Source organism: Pseudonaja textilis, chromosome 1 (assembly GCF_049901715.1).
Source record: "Pseudonaja textilis isolate UNSWEBS1 chromosome 1, rPseTex1.2, whole genome shotgun sequence".
In the NCBI taxonomy this organism is placed as follows: domain Eukaryota; kingdom Metazoa; phylum Chordata; class Lepidosauria; order Squamata; family Elapidae; genus Pseudonaja; species Pseudonaja textilis.
Genome location: NC_141990.1, coordinates 276375626 through 276390706, shown reverse-complemented (window position 1 = coordinate 276390706; position 15081 = coordinate 276375626). Strand labels below are relative to the sequence as shown.

At 36.0% G+C, this 15081-nt stretch overlaps 1 long non-coding RNA gene across 1 annotated transcript; it reads right to left on the bottom strand.

Moving 5' to 3' along the window:
* Positions 1-2441: 2441 nt before the first annotated feature.
* Positions 2442-8461, bottom strand: LOC148128226 (uncharacterized). Its single transcript, XR_015741064.1, has 4 exons — positions 8313-8461; positions 4885-5027; positions 3899-4064; positions 2442-3204 (listed from the first exon to the last, which is right to left on the bottom strand). It is a non-coding gene; the product is annotated as an uncharacterized LOC148128226 (long non-coding RNA).
* Between the last annotated feature and the right edge of the window lie 6620 nt (positions 8462-15081).

The window sequence follows — 15081 nt, the reverse complement described above, 5'->3', positions numbered from 1 at the left end:
AGACGCAAATTTTTTCCTTTTTCTTCAGAACACAAAGAGCAGAAACATTGGATGCCATTTATTATAAACAGAATCAGGTATGCTTTAGATAACATTTTTAAAAATGAATTTTAATCTGTGATATTGAAGCAACATTTTAACCTTTGTGCTTAATCATCAAGTCATCAAGTTGTTCAGTTACATGTTTGTATTTTCCATCTTTTAACATCATCTCAGATGAATTATAGTTTGAGACATATGCTTTGTTTACTGCCAACACATTTTTATAACTCCTGTTAATTTGCTGTATCTCCCTTTTTATTTATTCTTATCAGCACTAGAGATATTTGAAAAACAGTGGCTGCATTGATTCTTACTCTATGATCACTTTAAATTTTAAGTGGTCTTTTTTATTAGCATCTGAATCATTTTATAATGAAAATTCACATTAAATAAATAAATAAATAAATAAATGTCGGTCCACATTAAATAAATAAATAAACAAAATGTCAATCTGGCAATATATAACCAATCTCACAAGAATTTACATTCTTTTCATTTTAAATTTCCTTAACATTTTGCTTCATAATTGTTAATTACTAAAGAAACATATATATATATATATTTTCTTAAGTTTTCGCAGGTACTTACATGTATGGTATTCATATATATGGTATACTTACATGTAAGGTATTCAGCTTTGTTTGGGTATTTTCCCACGTCATTATAGTTGTGCTTTTAAAGTTGTAGCACCGTTTCGGCAGAATCTCATCTGCCATCATCAGGCTTCTGTATTGTTTGTCTGTGAGTCTGTGAACACAATACAGAAGTCTGATGATGACAGATGATATTCTGCCGTAACATTGCTACAACTTTAAAAGCACAACTATAATGACGTGGGAAAATACCCAAACAAAGCTGAATGCCATATATATATATATATATATATTTTTCTGAGGTTCTCGCGGGTATTTGTATGTGGATTTTGGTTATTCGGGTTTTCTCACGCGTAAGATTGGCAGTATCTAGGCAACGTTTCGATGAAGTCTCATTCATCATCTTCAGGCTTCTTTCTTCTGCTCTGTGCTTCTCAGAGTGATGTGAGATTGCAGCTGCTTCTTCCTTTTAACTGCTAGTGGGGTGGGACTTGATTGGGTGGGGGCTTGGCTGTGTTCTGATTGGGTGGGGTGTATTCTCATTGGTAGGGGTTTGGCTGTGTTCTGATTGGTTGGGGGGTTGGCCGCGTTCTGATTGGCTGGAGGCGTGTTCTGTTCAGGTGGGGGCTTGGTTGTGCTCAGGTTAGTCTTAGTTGCCGGGGGATTTGAGTTGGTGAGCTGTGATCTTGCTGTTTGGCTTCGAGTTCGTGGTCGTGCTGCATCTTCATAGTGGGTGTCGGTTTGCTTCATGTATGGCTCAGGGGGGCTTGAAGTGGGTAGTGATGCAGCTGCAGTGCGGCTTCTGGTCCATGGTCGTGTCTCATCTTCTGAGTGGGTGTGAGTCTGTTTTCTACATGGAAATGTGGTGGTGGCATCTTGTGTGGCTCTCATGGGTGTGGGTCTGGTGTCATTCTTCATGTTAGGTACTCGTCTGTTCATGAGGGCGGGTTTCCAAATGGCTGGAAGGCGGGAAGTGTCATCTCGTTTATTCATGCATGAATGAGACACGACCACGGACCAGAAGCCGCACTTCACTAGCATCATGGGGAATGATCATGTGAAGGGTAGCTATCGTGAAAACATCCTGTGGTATATTATATTAACAGCCAAATAATATGATTGTTACTAAGAATCAAGCAATACTCCTCCGCCACTAATACCTCAAAACACTCAGACAAACAGATCTGTATAATAATAGTTTATAGCTAAACATTTCAGGAGGAGGTATAATGATACAATAGGGTACCGGTATTATATAACACACACACACACACACACACACTCAAAATAATCAATATAGAAGCATTGTTCTGTTCAGTTTCTGGAATATATAGTTTTGTGATGGCGAACCTATGGCACGCATGCAAGAGGTGGTACTCAGAGCTCTCTCTGTGGGCACATGAGCCATTGCCCCAAGTCGGCTTTGCCTCGTGTGCGCGTCACCTCCCACCAGCCAGCTGGTCTTTGGCTCTGCCGTGCACGCACAGGGGCAGGATGCATTTTGGGGATGCGCATGTGCATATGCGCTTTGGGCACTCAGTGCCAAAAAGATTAACCATCACTGATATAATCTAATGAGGAAACTGAGATAATTTCTATTTTCAACCTGACAATGACACTTTGAAACTGTACCAACGATGACTTACATACATATTAGGGAATAAAGAACGTAGAACTCTATTAAAAGATCATCATAATATTTATAATTGTGTTTCAGAAAAGTAGCAGCAAAATTCAGGAATTTCTTATATTAGGAGAAAAACTCATAACAAAAATGTAAAAAAAAAACCCGTGTGGAAACTTCCAGTAGTGTTATGTTTTATTTATCATAACTAATAATATATCTATAAATCATTACAAATAACTTCCATACATATATTTATATAACATTTAAATATAATGAACATTAGTGATAATAATACAAATGTATACATTGGCTGTGTTTGGAAATGAAGGTAATAAACAATTAGACTTTGAACTTTTGATAGTCTATAAGGCAGAGCAAGAAGCCAAAAGCCAACTTTCCCCCTAAGAGGAATGCAAGTTTCATCACTGTATCTAAGGAAAGGTATTAATACATAGGCTTTCAGTGCTGCAAACATGGTGTTCTATTCAAACCCATATCTGACAAATATTTGAAGTTCTTATTTAGACCTCCTCAGGTTTTATACACCTTACAAATAAAATGATACTATATTTCTTTACAATACTGTAAAATATCGATAGTGTATTATTTAAAGCCTAAATATCATTTTACTATAAACAGAAATGTACACAAATACTTTCAAAATCCATTAAGGATCACAGAATGAATCTTTATTTCCTGATTTGTGCTAGGGTTTATTGTTAAAAGAGGGACTTTCCTGTTCGCACATTCATAGCACATTCTCTGCCTAAATTTACCCCCTTCAACAAAAGGTCACTAAAGTCATCCAGACCTATCAGAGTGATCAAAGGAGAGAAGAATCCATACAGTCCTCCCAAAAATATGCTAATTGGCCATCCAATAAAAAAGAGTATAATCAGCCAAAAGATTCCCCACATGACACAGGTCACATTCATCTTGAACCTAGCAAAAGAATTAAATAAGTTAATTGATAAGCTCTGATAAATATTTGGCTTTGTTTATGATATCTATTAACATTAAACTATTTACAAATTGGCATTTCCAATCGCATGCTGATCTATTAGAAGGTAGAAGAGTCTGCATAACTTAGAACATGGAATAACAGAGTTAGAAGCAACCTTGGAGGTCTTCTAGTCCAGCCTCCTGCTTGAGCAGAAGAACCTATACCATTTCAGACAAGTGGCTGTCCAGTCTCTTCTTAAAAGCCTCCAGCGACAGGACACCTACAACTTCTGAGGGCAAGGCATTCCACTAGTTAATTGTTTTCGCTGCTAGGAAATTTCTCCTTAGTTCTAGGTTGTTTCTCTCCTTGATTATTTTCCATCCATTGTTTCCTGTCCTGCTTTCTGGTGTTTTGGAAAATAGGTTGACCCTCTAATATTTGTGGTAACCACTCAAATAGAACACTGCTATCATGTCCCCTAGTCCTTCTTTTCACTAGACTAGACGTACCCAATTCCTACCATACCCAATTTCTTCATAAGTTTTAGTCTCCAGCCCGCTAATCATGTTTGTTGCTCTTCTCCACACTATTTTGAGTATCTCAACTTTTTTTTTATATTGTGGTGACCAAAATTGGATGTAGTATTCCAGGTGTGGTCTTGCTAAGGCTTTGTAAAGTGGTACTAATACTTACGTGACCTTGATTCTATCCCTCTATTAATGCGGCCTAGGGTTGCACTGGCTTTTTTGTCTGCTGCACTGCAGCACACTGTTGGCTCCTCTTTAAGTGATTGTCCACTAAGACTCAAAGATCCGTCTCACAATTACTGGTATTGAGCCAAGTTTCACCCAGAGTGTACCTGTGAAAATGGTTATGACACTTTTTTAATTGTTTCTACTCTTAAATTGTTTTGCTAGTAGTAGTTAATGACAATATACATTCTTGTAATTTCATTTCCAAAGATGAAGAGGTTCAGGATATGTTTAATGGTGTGATGGATTTTCTAACACTGATATAAGTATAGAGCTAATTGTTTTAATTCATCTACCTGTCTACCTTGGGGTAGCAGGACAATATTCCTGTGGGCTTCATATACCAATGGAATTGAATTCTGATCCCAGTACTCTGAATATTGCCTGAGGGCTGACTTTATTCTTAAATTCTGCATGGTTGGGACAAGGTTAAATCACTTATCAATGAGTATCAAGGTAATGTTGGTTCAAAGTCCATCTTCCAAAACAAATTTCTTTTATTTAGGTAAGCATCAAATTGGCAATGTTTGTTGTAATTCCGGATCTGATACAAACCGGAATTATACCACATAATATTGCAATTTAGAAACAACCCCGAAAAGTCACATTCCCCAATAGAAATAAATCAGTGTTGCCTGATGTCATCAATCTCTACCTACAGGTCTCGGCAGGGACAACTTCTGTTCCCATGAGAAGGAAAGTCATATAGCCAAAACAATCTTCACTAACTACTACTCCACCTGAAGAATGTGGCGAGCCCAAAACCCAGAGTTATTAGTCTGTAATTTATATAACATTGAAGATGGTTCTAGATGCATTAATGAAAGGAATATAACTGGGTCTGAAAGGTTTTTCTTTATTCTATCTGTCCAACAAATACATTTTTGGGTAAATTGGAAAGGAAAGCCAAAACTAAAGTTGACTTACCTTGAGCGTGGTTATAGTTTTAAATTTGGTAGAGATATAGTACAATAACAGAGAAGAGATCCACTGTGTTGTTGAGCCCACAGTGGTTGTGGATTCAGTCAGAAGATCTGGATTGTGGAGAATTTATTGCTGCAATCCAGGGTCTATGAAAGAAGAGTGGAGAGTGCATCAGTCTGAAGTTCATCTGTGATAACAGCGGGAAGACAGCCACAATATGCTTAGGGACAAAGGAGCATTGCCAGGGAAGGTCAGTTGGAGGCCAAGCATTTAGATGAACTTGTAGAACCTACCTGACTTGGCCATTCCAAGGGAAGGAAAACTAGCAATTTGGTGCAATCAAATTGGTCTGGGTGGTCCCAATCATGCTTGCCTGATCATTAGGGATCTTGGCTTAGCTTCCTGCTGGAATTCTGTCTCTAATAACATCATGCTCATCCATGATTTGATTGTAGATGTGTAATATCCATTTCCTGGAGGTCAGATCTTGGAAATTCATGGCTTTGATAGCAACTATGGGTTTATCCCCAGGGATATTTGATCTGCATACAGATAGTCATGCCTTTGGCCTGGCTTTACCTCAAAGCAATTGTTCTATGATCTGAATCTGGATGGAATTACATATAGCCCATTCCTATGGTTAGTTAATTTCTAGGTGCAGCTGAGATTAATTGCTGCCTGAGACTTCCAAAGGTCTGTGGGACCCATTAGAATAGTCCACTCCTACTACATGATTGATTTAGAGGGTTTCTCGAAGTGCTTGAGAAGTTTAACAATTTGGCAGTTTGCAATTAGGTAATTAATGCCTCTCTTCATGGGATTGGATATCAACAGTTTTAAAGGAGATGATACTTTTCCTTTTCAAGAGGTTGCCACCATATCCAGCAATATCTGACCCTGTTTCGTCTTGAGTTTTCTCTTTTGGGGGAAAGTTATTGAGCATGTGATAGGGATTTATTTAACCAGTACTATAGAGGAAGCAATGTATCTGGATTCTTTTTGGTGAAGTTTGGCGCCAGGCATGTGATAGAGACAGCATTGCTCATTCTCATAGATGACCTGTGTCCAGACTTTGATAGGGATAATGCACCCCTCTTAGTCTAATAAAATCTCTTGGCAATATCTATTCAATCATGCTTTCCTTCTGAACTACACATTGGGGGTGGGGGGGTGGGGTTTGGAAGTATTGTTTAGTAGTGATTCTGCTCCTACTTTAAAGGGCAGTTCCAGTCAGTAATGGGCCAGAAGGGATTAGTCTAGCAGCCACTTTTGTATGACATTCATCTACGTTCATCTATATAAAGTCCTCCAATGCATTAACCCAGGATATCGAACACAATGCCATCAAAATGTTATGTTTCATATTGGTACCCTAGTTGCCAAGAATGGATATTGTTTCATATTGCATCCTAAGGGCCAAGAAGAGATATTGCTGGAGGGATCTGAACAGGACAATATATGCTGAATTTGAAGCTAAGTAAGATGGAGTTGCTGTTTCACATCAGAGTTGCTTATGGGCTCTGATATTGTTTCTTGACAAGATGGCACTGAAAGAGCAAGTCTCTTGGTTCTGGAGTCTCACCTGGAGTCACGGCTATTGACAGATGGGTCCCATGGCTAGAAGGGCATTTGCTAAATTTGGGCTGATGTGCCAGTTGTGCCCCTTCCTGGAGTAACAGGACCAATGACTCATGCAGACGTTCACAAGTCACTCGATTTGTGACTACTTTTGAAGACCATCTAGAAACTGTAGTTGGTTTAAAATCAGTAGCTGCATTTGACTGGCACTCTTTACTGTGATCATATTAGCCCTGTTTTGTTGGCTTTTCATTAGTCCTTATTAGTTTTTTGGTACCATTCAAAATGCTAGTATTGATTTAAGAAAAAGTCATATTGACTTGACACCAAAGTGTCTACAGGATTCCCTCTCCAATCAGAGTTCTCCTCTCTTAAACCCCTGGAGATACCCTTTCAGGTCCACAAAATGGTGGAATTGAGGCCAGAAAGCACTGATTTGTCATCACAGTGCTGATTCTGAAGAATAGTCGCCCTGTAAATATTAAATTGCACCCCTAGTTTCTGGCCTTCCTGAAGCTGATACAGGTAGTCCTTGACTTACAACAATTCATTTAGAGATCATTCAAAGTTACAACCATACTGAAAAAAGTGACTTCCGACCATTTTTCACACATATGACTATTGTAGCCTCCCCATGGTCACGTGATTTATATTTAAATGCTTGACAACTGACTCACATTTATGACAGTTGCAGTGTTGTGGAATCATGTGATCACCTTTTGCAACCTTCTGACAAGCAAAATCAATGAGGAAACCAGATTCACTTAACAAACATGTTATTGATTTCACAACTGCAGTGATTCATTTAACTGTGACGAGAAAAAGTGTAAAATGGGGGCAAAACTCACTTAATACATTTTTCACTTAGCAACATAAATTTTGAGCTCAATTGTGGTTTTTGAATTGAAGACTACCCATATAAATTTTATTCTTCTGGAATGTCTTCTGAACCGACTGTCTACCACTCACAATTCTCATGCAGCTATAATTTCTGTATTATTTTTTAAAAAATGTTTGTTGTATGTGTGACCATTCAGTTATGATGGACTTCCCTTCTCCAGGACTTATGACCTGGTTCCAGATTTCTGGCGGCTGTAATCCCCTCTCCCAGATCACATTTGGGTGCTTGGCAACTGGCAAATAAAACCAGGCATTTAGTCTCACTGCCATTTATAAAAGTTATCACATCTGACAGATAGGAGCACTTAAAAAAATTCAGTGTTTTCTTCAGTATTAACCAGGCTGTGAAAACTAGAAGAAATAAACAGTTTTACAAACATTTCTAAAAGTCTAATATATTTAATCTAAGGAAGCATGAACTTTAGAGGACGTCAAAGTTTGGTGTAAGAAACTGTTTTATAATTTACAATTTCTGTTTCTGTTGGTACGTGGTTCATTTCTGCTATAAAATGAACCACATACCAACCAACCTTTTGCCTCTAGAAATTTACAATAAGTATAGAATTATATTTTACTGTCTCAAACAAGTTAGCATGACAGCTCATTAGGATTACTCAAATACATACATTGAAAATAACATGTTATTAAAATATTAAAACACTCTATTTCCATATTTTTGTTCATAATTCATCATTTGCTAGAAAAAGAACTGTGGAATGAGGCTCTTTTAGAAAAATACATGCATTTATTTTTAGTTTTCAATTTTTCATTGTTTTTAGAATAAAATGGATGTTTCCAGATATTACAGTTTCTGATGAGTTATGGGATCTGAGACTATATACTACAAATTGGTCTCAAAACTATATGGTAGAATTAACTTAATTGTCCCTAATAATGAAAGAAAATATCTTCTATCACTGATTATTCCAATGAATCAGAGCAGCAGTGCTTACCTTCTGGTAAATAAGCCTTCTCTAGAGCTTATTCCTTCCAAGCATTCACTACAGTATAAGGCATAAATTAATGTCACACCCACAAGCTAAATTTCACCACAAGTATCTTACAATCATGACTTTGTTTTCCTCATGCAAGTCAGCTGATAATGAAAATGTATAAGAGAAAACACATGTTGAATGAGATCATGTGCTGAAGCAACAGAAAGAACAAAGTCACTTCTGTTTTTAAATTTGTTTTCAAAGTAGCATATTCTGCATATAAGGGCCAATATGGAGGGGCATGTACATAAATAAAATATGACTCTTCCTCCCATATTGGCCCTTTTATACAGAATATGCTTTGTTGAAAACAATTTTTTTTTAAAAAAAGTGAATTTGCTGACTTTTCTAGACAAGAATTATTACAGTGAATGCTAGGAAAATAGAGGATTTCCCATGTCCTATGTCATACAGTAATTGATGGAGTGTGTGTGTGTGTGTGTGTGTGTGTGTGTGTATAATGTCCTATTTCAAATAGGACATATATATGTATGTCCTATTTCCTTAGATCAGCCTCAAGTAATCTTGTCATTCTTTCTCTAATCCTAATTTAAGCAAATACCTATTTTTGCAAATGTACCATAGTAAAGTGGAAATCTTTAGGATCTGTATTCAGCAAAGAATAGATGCAATTTCACATGCACCCAGGAGGAAGTGAATTCTTTTAACTATTTTTTTTCCTTGTCCACCTCCAAAGCAAAACTGGGATAATAATTTGCCTGTTTGTCTCCTCTGAATTAATCTTTTAAAAGTATGCAACTGCACATAAACCAAAAAAGATACAGAGGTGCAGGGCCTTTCTTCAATAATGCCTCCAAAAGCATTAGGAAAGGAAGCTATTAATAACAGGAGGGGCTACAAATAACTAGGACCAAGGAATTTTAGGGGGCTTAATATGATGAGCAAATGGTGAAGAATTCAGTTTGCACAAGGCAGCAATAATTCCAGAAAATATTGGACCTTGCCAGAGTGGTTGGGCCTTCTTTCATCACAGGCTAGTTTTGAGGGCCTACTTCTCCACAAATCTTACTAATCTTATTACCTCAGACAACCTGTCTTCCTTCCTTCCTTTAGAATAGAAAAGGGTGTAAACACAGATTTTAGAGTTTATTTTTTAATTTTCTGTTTCTGTCCAAGTCTTGATTGTATCACATTTCTAGATTCTTCTCTATTCACTTTTGTAAGTTGTTGATATTTTTGTTTTTAATCATATCCAGATTTAAGAGGTAGGTGTGTGTGTGTGATTTGTAATCCCTGGAATCCAATGCAAGGCTCTGATATGAGGGAGCTGTACCCAAAGCCCCCCACTGAAATACATGAGGCCTACTTCTGAATAATCAGATCCAGGATTAGGGTGGTTGAATTTATAGAACAGGGATTTATTTTGCTAGCTGTTAGTGTATTATTGTATTCATTTACTTAAAGTTGTTTTTTGTTTGTTTTCTTCTATTAAATGTTGCAAAGCACTCGATCAATAGAAAAGGGGGAAGAGGGAAAAAGTTTTTAGTATGCAGTACAAGAAAACATTGTTTTCAAAATACAACTCTCTCTCTCTCTCTCTCTCACACACACACACAAAGAGTCACAAACACACGGACGCGCACACACACACACACAATTCTGGAAAGAAGAAATAGATTCATTTATACCTTGTCTTTCTTTCAGGGGCAATATAAAGAGGACTCCTCCCTCTTTTTTATTCTGTAAAATAATCCTGGGTGGAAGGCTGGTCTGAGAACCAGGGGGTGGCCCAAATTCATCACTCAGTCTTGTGTCTGGATGGGAATGGGGCAGATACATTCTGGCTTTCCCCATCCCTGGTTTAACATCTTAACTGTTACACCAGTCTAGTTCTCTTATTGGCCCCTTATTTCTCATATGGAGGAGGCTTGCTATGAAATATCTGCCTTTACTCCAGAATAATTCAGCATACGTTTATGTTGACATGTGGTTTAAAACATTAAATAAGCAAAAAGGGGATGGCAATTAGAACTGGCATTTTTTTCTTCTTCTTTTTCTAATACTTCCCCTTGTGTTGCTAAACCAATGAAAACATCTTCCTGCAGCTGTCTGGCAGTTTCTTAAGCTTTAGATTTTAATCACTGCACTGTGGTTGATCTCAATATGAATGCCAATTTTAAAAAAAAATCCATAGAAATTGAGAATTAAAAAAAATGAACTCACTAGAATAGCTTTGTATATTTCTGGTCTTGTTAATAATTCTGTAATGTACTTATCTAAAAATTATAATCCTCTATAATAAGACTAGTCAAGGAGCTGGTTCAGAAAGAGCAGCTGTCATCAGCTGTCACTGCCTCCTTTTCTTGCATTATTTAAGCAAACAGGATGCCAGTGGGTGAATGTTGAAAGAGCAGGGAATCATTTAGGACACAAAAATTACTAATGAAATCTACTTTGACCTTGTAGTTGTGAAAATTAATGAAGGCATAATATACACTGGAGGTACAGTTCTATATTTTTTCCTTTCAGTTTAGGATAACTTTATGAAATAAATGAAAGCACCAAAATCTTAGTATTATCTATTTAGACTCCCTTTTGATACTAGTAAAATCTTTATGAAGGTCTGATAACATTCAATGGCAAAGTTATGCAAGAAATTAGAAACTCTGATTGGGACCTTTTCATAGAACAGTATTAACAAAATTAAAAGTTAACGAGATGCACATTTATCTCCTATCCACTGTGTCTCCAGAAGTTAAATAACATGCCATCTCTGTATGTATACATATGTGTGTGCTCATATATATCCATTAATAAAAGGCCTATAATATTAAGCCATGAAGAACATTCCAAGAATAGCCTTTATGAATGATACATGTGCAAATTGTACATAGTACACTGATGCATATGCCATTGATTTTCTGTTTACAGGACTAAAACAGAAAATAACATCAAACATACCAAAAGAATTGTGAGAATATGTCATTGCTAAAGTAGAGATTCCAACTTTCACTCCCTTGTGGCCTTTTTGTTCCAAGAGTCAAACTTGAGTGCAGTATCAGAATGGATAGCATGTAGTATGGCTGCTAATTTGAAGTAAGCAAATAAAAACTTTGAAATAAAAGTAGAATTGTAGTCACTATTTGTCTAGAACAGAGAATAATAACCAAAAAGGAACCTCAGGACTTTGTTTAATTCTTACAGGACACATTCTCCATAATGCTATAATTATACAGTAGTTGTGCTGCTTTTCTTATAGATGTGGCCTTTTATGCTTGCTAGATTCTTCATAACTGAAAGGACTAGATCAAAAGAAATACTGTATATTACTTAAGTATTAATAATAGACAATACAGACTTCCAACAACCAAAATAATGTCTACACGCATGGATATCACCAAATTGAACTATCAATATTAAATAACCAACAGTCACGAAATACAGTCAAGAAAATACATTACAGATTTGGTAGAGCAGCCATGAAGGTCTTGAAAAAAGTATTCATATATTGGGATCTGTCCATATTTACAAAAATTAGAATCATGCAAGCAATGGTTTTCCTTGTGATACTGTATGGAAGTGAACACTGAACTTTGAAGAAGCACAATAGAGTATTGATCCTTTTGAATGCGATTAATGGAGAATACCATAAATAGCTAAGAATATGAACAAAATCAGTTCAAAGTTCTCATTCAAGGCAGGAATGATTGGACTCAGGTTATCATGCATGAGACATATTATACAAAGGCCTAGCTCTACGGAAAAGGTATAAGGAAAGAGACTAGGATGACTAGCCATTAGGCAGATGGGATCAGTTACAATGGAACAGGTGCAACATTGGAAGATCTGAAGGACAAGGTATCCTGAAGAATATCTATGTAGTCACTAAAAACGACAAGTACGTAATGTACATAATCAATAAAAATGTTTTCTCTATATAAACATCATATAAGGGTGCAAGTTTAAGTCCTGAACAGTGTTTATAGTGAAATGTATAAGAAAATATTCATATTTACTTTGTCCTACCTGATATAAAGTAATCAGAAACCTGGTTACATGTCAGCATTATTGTGAACTAGCAAAAAGCTCATTATGCTTGTTTGAAAGCTAATTGAATGCAGTGCATTTCCATAATAAAATCAGGATTTCTACTGGTTTTTAATGCTTGTAAGCTACCCATAGTTACCTGTACACCAAATGGGAAGCACACAAATCAAATAAATAAATAAGTCTCTAAATTTAAATGCAGCATTTTGCTGAGAATGAAATGCGAACCATTCACTTACACAAGATCAGTGGTGGGATTCAGCCAGTTGACACCATTTCGGGAGAACCGGTTGTTAACTTTCTGAGCAGTTTGGTGAACTGATTGTTGGAAGAAATCACTAGGGCAGAGAACCGGTTGTTAAATTATTTGAATCCCACCACTGCACAAGATGAATTAAGCACCACTGAATTAAGCTTAGTTTTGCTTCCTATCCATTGACTTTATTTGAACAAAGCGTTGTGCTAACTAACCACATTTTATTTTAACAGTTTATGCAATCTTAGTCCAACTTATTTGTTCAGGACTGTATCGCACAAACTCAGAAAACTGGTGAATTTAGTCATTGTGGGTTAACATATTGTGCAAGTAACCAAGGATGCACTTAATTTTTAAATTTAATTTCTTGCTTATAATAGTGCAATAAACACCTAGGAACTTTTAACAATGGTGGCACTGAGTTATGTTGTATTTAAAACTTGTTTATAGACTTAGTATCACGTGCCGATATGGAATTCAAACTCAAGAATGTTTATTGCTATTAACTTTTTAAGAATCACCCTGTGAATCAAGGGACTTGTTTTTGCCATTAGAACAGTGCTTGAAAGTAGCACCCTGCTCCACCATTCATGCTTTTCCCTTTACTGTAATTAAACATTCCATGTTCACAGACTATCAAATCTAAAAATAGATCTTTTGACAATAGAGGGATGTCAGATTTAAGCAGCAGAATGCTGAAGCGCCTCACGATGCATAACAGGTCTACTGTTATTTTGTAGCCTAGGAATTTAGAACTGATATGGGTAGGCCTTTTGGCCTTATCTTTGGTGAAGAGGGCAGTGGGAAATCATTTATTATTAGAGAGCTTTTCACCTGGAAACTGCTCAGAGTGAGTATCATGTAGACAGAAATCTAATTGTTTCAATTTAAGTCCAACCTTGGGCATTGTTTACATCAATTGAGAGAAAAAACAAATGTAAGGCATACCAAAACAGCAGGAAGTTCCTCAGTATATTCAGTTGTTAAATATGTGTAGTGACGGAGCCAATACAATTAGAAATTTTATAAAAAATCTGTAAGCTTTCATCCTTATTGTACTTACTGGCAATCTTATTAAAACCAATTAGCTAAAGTATCTCAAATTCCTTATTACTATGTATAACAACTAGCAGCTGTTTCTGCCAGTATTTGGATGTATTTTATTAAAAGGCACAAATAAGTTAAGACACTGGAATATTTTTAGAAAATAGGTTAGAAAGCCGATGTTCTCTAGCTGAGCTGGCCACATGTTGCCAGAAGGTTTTTCTGCCATTCATCATATTATGAATGTTAGTTTATGTTATTGTATCACCATGTCTCATGGCTCTATATATGAAAGTCTCTCTCAGAGACAAATTAAAATCTGTGACTTATTTTATTTACTTAAGGAACCAAATTGTTTTCTATGATTTAGGCTGCGAAATAATGTTATAGTGTAAGTTAATCAGAGACAACTGACTCTCATTAATTGATGAGATCTTTATCCCCTATTAATGCAGCAAAACCTTCTGTTCCATCTCTATTTAGGCACAAGTTTCATATACAATGTTTTGTTAGTAAGGCTAACAAACTTGAAATAGGTAATATAACTTCAGAAAATATTATTCTTATTTTGATCTATGCAGTTTAGTGATAGTCCTGTTGGCAACTTTATTACCAAATATAAATCTATAACTTTGGAACACATTTATCCTAGAGCATTGTAGTCATATAATTATGTGCCAAAACACTTATTCTGGTAGTATACCACGCATCTACTTAGCAGCACATCAGATTGTTCAGTGCCAATTTGTGAATTGTATGACACTAAAATTGGGCAATATTTACTTTTATATCATTATTATTTCTCTACTAGAACAAGAATAACAACATTCCATTAGGAAACTACTACCTCAGTCAACTATGGGAAAATGAAATGTTTTTCCAGATTTAAAAAACACATAAGCATTATCTTGCTCTCCCAACCCCCCACCCTCTAGTAAAAATATATAAGCAAGGAAAAGAGATGAAAAAGGCAGTTTAACATGCAGTTTAAACTTCTATAATTAGCCAACAAACTTTTTGTTTTTAGTGGCACTATCTAATACTAATCTAATACTATTACCTTCTTCAAATATGTAATCCTGAGCCTTGTTTAGATCATCATAACACAGTATCTAATAACCCTTCCTTTTATTTCTTAAAAAAACATATCATCACTCCAGTATAATTGCAGTAATCTTAGTAGAGCTACCATTATTAGGATACTTTTAAAATGCTGTATGAGTCTGAGAGTGGAAATCCCAACACATTTGACCGATACCACTTTTAAAGAAGCTTGATCTCTTTGAGCCTATGTGTGAAAACCTTTGGTGTTTTTTAGTATTACTTCTGCTATCAAATAATTATGTGATATTTTAAAAAAATAGTGATGCTTTAAAATCTTCTAGAAGTTTTTCAATACCAAAAAAAGACCCAGAGCAA